Source organism: Delphinapterus leucas, chromosome 2 (assembly GCF_059928025.1).
Source record: "Delphinapterus leucas isolate spDelLeu-1000000601 "Yukka" chromosome 2, BTC_Dleu_Yukka2, whole genome shotgun sequence".
Lineage (NCBI taxonomy): Eukaryota > Metazoa > Chordata > Mammalia > Artiodactyla > Monodontidae > Delphinapterus > Delphinapterus leucas.
The window spans coordinates 126,837,811-126,846,731 of record NC_143130.1 but is presented as its reverse complement, the minus strand read 5'-3'; positions in this window follow the sequence as shown (position 1 = coordinate 126,846,731).

Here is an 8,921-nt window from a genome sequence, read left to right as displayed (position 1 = left end):
ATCACATTGACCAACCTCCACACTGACGTCCTCCAAGACTTTTCCTATAGCTCATTCCCACACTTGAAAATCCTCCTGTATTTTATTCAGTGAGTTCATTCTCTCTCCCTATTGCAACAGTCTTGAATAAACGTCTTCCTTGACTTGGTCTGGTGCAATTTTTCTTTTACAATAGATCCCAGATAATTTTTCTGACTTTATTTTCAACCTCTATAAATCTGTTTGGGTATATTTTTTAAATTTATTTATTTATTTTTTTGCGGTACGCGGGCCTCTCACTGTTGTGGCCTCTCCTGTTGTGGAGCATAGGCTCCGGACGTGCAGGCTCAGCGGCCATGACTCACGGGCCCAGCTGCTCCGCGGTATGTGGGATCTTCCCGGACCGGGGCATGAACCCGTGTCCCCTGCATCAGCAGGCAGACTCTCAACCACTGCGCCACCAGGGAAGCCCTGGGTATATTTTAAGAATAACAAATTTGTTCATTCAGTTTACCTAGTTTTGACTCTGTCATTATTAGATCACTTTAAAAAGCCATAAATGTCATTTAGGAGTTAAGTCCCTATATCTATCTATCTACATATGCATATATATATATATATATATATATATATATATATATATATATATAAAATGCTGCCAAGGGCAACTCTAGGCATAATTGTACAGTATACTCCTCTCCTTTCAGCATGTTTCTCTCTGATTGCCAGATAACAGTGAACTCCCATGGGGATGAGAGGTCCTTCTTCCAGAGCTGGGTCAACAAAACCAGTTGTTCCAGCTGCTTTTTCTGTCTTTGGCTTGATCTCCTGCTCTTACCTTCAATATTTGGTTGTATGTCTCATTTCTGATTTGGTTTTACCCTAAGAATGGCCTTGTGCATTTTGCAGAGAGCATCTGCTAGTAATAAGTGGAATCAGGAGCTATTGGCTCCTGGTTCAGAGACACAGCTTAATGCCCACAAAACTAAGGTAGTGTTATGGTCTGTTCTCTAGTGTCAGTAAATGTTAAGTTTTGTCTCAGATAGCAGCAGTGGCTGCTCATCTTGGGGACCCAGCATCTTGGCTGATAATAACTAACTAGTTACAGTTCTTTGATGGGGATGACATTTTGGGTCAGTGAGCCAGGTTCAACAAGCCTTTAAATTATATTATGTAGTAAACCACATCTTCATTAAACTGGGCATGAGTATATACAGCCCTAGTCACAAGGGTCAGGAGACACAAAGTCTTAGGTAAAAGATGATGGCTTTAAGCCACCTCAAGCAGTGCTTGATAAAATGTGTTCTCAACAACCATCTTGGTTATAAGGTACTGTACCTTGGAGTTAGATTGGACTGGCTAGAGTCTTCTCAAATCCTGTTTCCTCTGCTCTTTTGTCTCTGCCAGTTACTGCCCCTGGCTATTTATTCCTGACTCTTTACCAGGCATCTGAAGGCTTCTGTTCTGATTCCTAGATAATGATTTGTGGTTTTACTCCTCACAACCACTCTTGCCTCCTAAATTAAGTTTGATATCTGCTGAAAATTCTTCAGAAATGACCTTACCATGCCTATTATTTTGGCCTCACCATCACTTGCCTTAGAAAACCCTGGAATTCAGCCACCTTCAAAGACAGAAATTTTAATTAAATTGTGAAGATTTTAAAGATGAAACCCAGAATGAAGTCAGGAAAAAATAGCTTTTGTTATTACACAATGACATCAAGATGTCAAATGATGCTTTGGTTGTGAAATGAATGTACATGTAGTAGGTATAACATGATATCTCAGACTTCACCGGGCTGTGACCACAAAATATGGTTACAGATTTACTCTTAATAACCACATTATGGTAGTTAGAACTCTTACTGATGAGTTGACCGATATTAGGCCCTCCTAATGCCTATGGTGAGACCCTCAGAGGCCTACAATCCAAGTTGCCATTTGGGGAGGTCTTCGCATTGACAGTGCCTGTTATTTGAATGCCAACATCTATGTCCAGGATGATATCTCTAAGAGTTTCCTGTCCTTGGCAAGCCAGAGAATCTCTGGATTTTCTGCTGAGGTGTCACACTTTGTTATCAGGGCTAGCAGTTCTCTCTTGAACAGTTCCCAATGTGAGTCCCTTGGCTATGATCTTAAGTCTCAGATGAAAAAAAAAGCTCCACCTGTTCCTGGTCTTTATTCTTTCCTCTTCCCCAACTGCCCTTTCTTACCACACCTCCCCCTGACTCAACACCCCTGGTAAAGGAAATTCTTCTTTCTGCCCCAACTGTAAAATAAAGCTCTTGGGGAAATACAATCAAAGAAAATATATGCCAGGAGGGACATGGAGCATGGGAGAAGAAAAGTTGGATATTGATGGCTTCAACAGCATCTGGACTCCACCTTGAGGCAAAAAGAGACTCAGTAAAATGTAAACCCTCACTCACTTTGAAGACTTTTTCTTTCACTTATTTTCAACTCACCTTGGTTTCTCTGTTTTCCAAGAGTAGACCTCTGCCAGGAGATAGGCCAAAACCCACTGTGCAGCAGCTCTCAAAGAGGTGAGTGTCAGGGAAAGGGACTGACCTGGTATCAGGGTCTCTGCAATGGGGGGCACAATGTACCTGGAAGATCATGCTGTTAGTGGACATCACTGACAGCACTTCTTCTGCTACCTCTGCCACTGCAGAGAGAGGAGCTGATCAGTTGGGGAAAAGGAGAAACCAAGAAATTAAGGGGAGATAGCCTCATCCACCAGAGGGCAGACAGCAGAAGCAAGAAGAACTACAATCCTGCAGCCTGTAGAACAAAAACCACATTCACAGAAAGATAAACAAAATGAAAAGGCAGAGGACTATGTGCCACATGAAGGAACAAGATAAATCCCCAGAAAAACAATTAAATGAAGCGGAGATAGGCAACCTTGCAGAAAAAGAATTCAGAATAGTGATAGTGAAGATGATCCAGGACCTCAGAAAAAGAATGGAGGCAAAGATTGAGAAGTTGCAAGAAATGTTTAACAAAGACCTAGAAGAATTAAAGAACAAACAAACAGAGATGAACAATACAATCACTGAAATGAAAAATACTCTAGAAGGAATCAATAGCAGAATAACTGAGGCAGAAGAATGGATAAGTGACCTGGAAGACAGAATGGTGGAATTCACAGCTGTGGAACAGAACAAAGAAAAAAGAATGAAAAGAAATAAAGACAGCCTAAGAGACCTCTGGGACAACATTAAATGCATCAACATTCACATTATAGAGGCCCCAGAAGGAGAAGAGAGAGAGAAAGGACCTGTGAAGATATTTGAAGATATTATAGTTGAAAACTTCCCTAACATGGGATAGGAAATAGCCACCCAAGTGCAGGAAGCACAGAGAGTCCCAGGCAGGAGAAACATGCCAAAACACACAGTAATCAAACTGACAAAAGTTAAAACAAAGAAAAATAATAAAAAGCGACATGGGAAAAACAATAAATAACATACAAGGGAACTCCCATAAGGGTAACAGCTGATTTCTCAGCAGAAACTCTACAAGCCAGAAGGGAGTGGCATGATATATTTAAAATGATGAAAGGGAAGAAACTACAACCAAGATTACTCTACCCAGCAAGGATCTCATTCATATTTGACAGAGAAATCAAAAGCTTTGCAGAGAAGCAAAAGCTAAGAGAATTCAGCACCACCAAACCAGCTCTACAACAAATGCTAAAGGAACTTCTCTAAGTGGGAAACATGAGAAGAAAAGGACTTACAAAAACAAACCCAAAACAATTAAGAAAATGATAGTAGGAACATACATATAGATAATTACCATTAAATGTTCCAACCAAAAGACACAGGCTTGCTGAATGGATACAAAAACAAGACCCATATATATGCTGTCTACAAGAGACCCACTTCAGAACTAGGGACACATACAGACTGAAAGTGAGGGGATGGAAAAAGATATTCCATGGAAATGGGAATCAAAAGAAAGCAGGAGTAGCAATACTCATATCAGATAAAATAGACTTTATTTTATTATATTTTTAAAATAAATTTATTTATTTTTGGCTGAGTTGGGTTTTCGTTGCTGCGTGCAGGCCTTCTCTTGCTATGGTGAACAGGGGGCTACTCCAGTTGCGGTGCACAGGCTTCTCACTGCAGTGGCTTCTCTTGCTGTGGAACATGGATTCTAGGCATGGGGGCTTCGGTAGTTGTGGCTCACAGGCTCTAGAGTGCAGGCTCAGTAGCTGTGGCACATGGGCTTATTTGCTCCACGACATGTGGGATCTCCTGGACCAGGGCTTGAACCCGTGTCCCCTGCATTGGCAGGTGGATTCTTAAGCACTGTGCCATGAGGGAAGACCCTAAAGTAGACTTTAAAATGAAGAATGTTACACAAGGAAGGACACTACATAATGATCAAGGGATCAATCCAAGAAGAAGATATAACAATTATAAATATATATGCACCCAACTTAGGAGAACCTCAATACATAAGGCAAATGCTAACAGCTATAAAAGAGGAAATCGACAATAGCACAATAATAGTGGGGGAGTTTAACACCTCAGTTACACCAATGGACAGATAATCCAGACAGAAAATTAATAAGGAAACACAGCTTTAAATGACACAATAGACCAGATAGATTTAATTAATATTTGTAGGACATTTCATCTGAAAACAGCAGATTACACTTTCTTCTCAAGTGCACATGGAACATTCTCCAGGATAGATCACATCTTTGGTCACAGATCAAGCCTCAGTAAATTTAAGAAAATTGTAGTCATATCAAGCATCTTTTCTGACCACAATGCTATGAGATTCGAAATAAATTACAGGGGAAAAACCCATAAAAAACACAAACACATGGAGGCTAAACAATACATTACTAAATAACCAAGAGTTCACTGAAGAAATCAAAGAGGAAATAAAAAAATACCTAGAGACAAATGACAGTGAAAACACAATGGTCCAAAACCTATGGGACACAGCAAAAGCAGTTCTAAGTGGGAAGTTTATAGAAGTACAATCCTACCTCAAGAGACAAGAAAAATCTCAAATAAACAATCTAACCTTATACCTAAAGGAACTAAAGAAAGAAGAACAAACAAAACCCAAAGTTAGTAGAAGGAAAGAAATCATAAAGATCAGGGCAGAAATAAATGAAATAGAAACAAAGAAAATAATAGCAAAGATCAATAAAACTAAAAGCTGGTTCTTTGAGAAGATAAACAAAATTGATAAACCTTTAGCCAGACTCATTGAGAAAAAGAGGGAGAGGACTCAGATCAATAAAATTAGAAATGAAAATGGTGAGGCTACAATGGACACCACAGAATACAAAGCATCATAAGAGACTACCACAAACAACTCTATGCCAATAAAGTGGACAACCTGGAAGAAATGGAGAAATTCTTAGAAGGGTATAACCTTCCAAGAATGAACCAGGAAGAAATAGAAAATATGAACAAACCAATCACAAGTAATGAAACTGAAACTGTGATTAAAAATCTTCCAACAGGGCTTCCCTGGTGGCGCAGTGGTTGAGAGTCTGCCTGCTGATGCAGTGGACGTGGGTTTGTGTCCCAGTCCGGGAAGATCCCACATGCCACAGAGTGGCTGGGCCCGTGAGCCATGGCCGCTGAGCCTGCGCGTCTGGAGCCTGTGCTCCGCAACGGGAGAGGCCACAACAGTGAGAGGCCCGTGTACCGCAAAAAAAAAAGTCTTCCAACAAACAAAGGCCCAGACCAGATGGCTTCACAGGTGAATTCTATCAAACATTTAGAGAAGAGCTAACACGCATCCTTCTCAAACTCTTCCAAAAAATTGCAGAGGAAGGAACACTCCCAAATTCATTCTACAAGGCCATCATCCCTCAGATACCAAAACCAGACAAAGCTACTACAAAAAAAAGATTACAGACCAATATCACTGATGATTATAGATGCAAAAATCATCAACAAAATACTAGCACACAGAATCCAACAACACATTAAAAGGCTCATACACTGTGATCAATGGGATTTATCCCAGGGATGCAAGGATTCTTCAATATGCGCAAATCAATCAATGTGATACACCATATTAACAAATTGAAGAATAAAGACCACATGATCATCTCAATAGATGCAGAAAAAGCTTTTAACAAAATTCAACACCCATTTATGATAAAAACTCTCCAGAGAGTGGGCATAGAGGGAACCTACCTCAACATACTAAAGGCCATATATGACAAGCTCACAGCAAAACATCATTCTCAATCATGAAAACCTGAAAGCATTTCCTCTAAGATCAGGAACAAGACAAGGATGTCCACTCTCGCCACTATTATTCAACATAGTTTTGGAAGTTTTAGCCATGGCAATCAGAAAAGAAAAAGAAATAAAAGAAATGCAAATTGGAAAAGAAGAAGTAAAGGTGTCACTGTTTGCAGATGACATGATAATATACATAGATAATCTTAAAGATGTCACCAGAAAACTACTAGAGCTTATCAATGAATTTGGTAAAGTTGCAGGATACAAAATTAATGCACAGAAATCACTTGCATTCCTATACACTAACAATGAAAGAGCAGAAAGACAAATTAAAGAAACAATCCCATTCACCATTGCAACAGAATGAATAAGATACCCAGGAATAAACCTACCTAAGGAGGTAAAAGACCTGTACTCAGAAAACTATAAGGCACTGATGAAAGAAATCAAAGGTGACACAAACAGATGGAGAGATATACCATGTACTTGGATTGGAAGAATCAATATTGTGAAAATGACTATACTACCCAAAGCAATCTACTGATTCAATGCAATTCCTATCAAATTACCAGTTACATTTTTTACAGAACTAGAACAAAAAATCTTATAGTTTGTATGGAGACTCAAAAGACCCCGAATAGCCAAAGCAATTTGAGGGGAAAAAATGGAGCTGGAGGAATCAGACTCCTTGACTTCAGACTATACTACAAAGCTACAGTAATCAAGACAATATGGTACTGGCACAAAAACAGAAATATAGATCGATGGAACTGGACAGAAAGCCCAGAGATAAACTCATGCACCTATGGTCAACTAATCTATGACCAAGGAGGCAAGGATATACAATGGAGAAAAGACAGTCTCTTCAATAAGTGGTGTTGGGGAAACTGGACAGCTACATGTGAAAGAATGAAATTAGAACACTCCCTAACACCATATGCAAAAATAAACTCCAAATGGATTAAAGATCTAAATGTAAGACTGGATACTATAAAACTCTTAGAGGAAAACATAGGAAGAACACTGTTTGACATAAATCACAGGGAGATCTTTTTTGATGCACCTCCTAGAGTAATGGAAATAAAAAAGAATAATAAACAAATGGGACCTAATGAAACTTAAAAGCTTTTGCACAGCAAAGGAAACTATGAACAAGACAAAAAAAAACAACCCTCAGAATGGGAGAAAATATTTGCAAACGAATCAGTGGACAAAGGATTAATCTCCAAAATATATAAACATCTCATGCAGCTCAATATTAAAGAAAAAAACAACCCAATCCAAAAATGGGCAGAAGACCTAGATAGACATTCCTCCAGAGAAGATATACAGATGGCCAAGAGGCACATGAAAGGCTGCTCAGCATCACTAACTATTAGAGAAATGCAAATCAAAACTACAGTGAGATATCACCTCACACCAGTTAGAATGGGCATCATCAGAAAATCTACAAACAACAAATGCTGGAGAGGGTGTGGAGAAAAGGGAACCCTCTTGCACTGTTGGTGGGAATGTAAATTGATACAGCCACTATGGAAAACAATATGGAGGTTCCTTGAAAAACTAAAAATAGAATTACCATATGACCTAGCAGTCCCACCACTGGGCATATACCCAGAGAAAACCATAATTCAAAAAGACACATGCACCCCAATATTCATTGCAGCACTATTTACAATAGACAGGTCATGGAAGCAACCTAAATGCCCATCAACAGACGAATGGATAAAGAAGATGTGGTATGTACATACAGTGGAATATTACTCAGCCATAAAAAAGAATGGAATTGGCTCCTTTGTAGAGATGTGGATGGACCTAGAGACTGTCATACAGAGTGAAGTAACTCAGAAAGAGAAAAAATATATATATTAATGCATATATGGGGAATCTAGAAAAATGGTAGAGATGAACCAGTTTGCAAGGCAGAAATAGAAACACAGATGTAGAGAACAAACATATGGACACTAAGGGGGGAAAGCAGGAGGAGGGATGGTGATAGAGGTGGTGGGATTAACTGGGAGATTGGGATTGACATATGTACACTAATATGTATAAAATAGATAACTAATATGAACCTGCTGTATAAAAAATATATAATTCAAAAAAAGAAAAAATAATTAAGGGGAGGGAAACCAATATGGCCAGAGGACTTTGAATTATCTCTTTGAAGCAGTGGCCTCTCAAACCAAAATGAAGCTTTTTTTTTTTTTTGGTAGGGGATCTTAATTGATTTGAATTAGGGTTTTTTGTTTGTTTGTTTTTCTTTTTTCCTGCTTATGAAGGGTGATTGCCTTGGAAGCTGTTTGTGAATCCCATTCTCACAGGTGCTGGATGTGCATATAGCTAATCTGGTAACTCCAACCTGGATGAATTTTTTCCTTGGGGTTGAAATCTCAGGATTTTGACACCCAATAATAATTGAGGTTGGGATGATTTGGAAAACCATCATCTTTCCCTATATTTTTACAAGGTTGTCATAAATCATTCCCAAGGTCTGCAATTAAGAACAATTCATACTGCATTTCAGAGAAGTTTAATATGAAAACATTTTTTTCATTCATTGAAATTTCCCATTTTATACATTATAGTTGCAATTGTATTTTCATTACTGAACTATATCCATGCCACCTACCAAATGTAATACATAAAGGACTTCCAACATCACACAAAATTTAGAAAGCTCATAAAATGTTATTCTTATATTTTT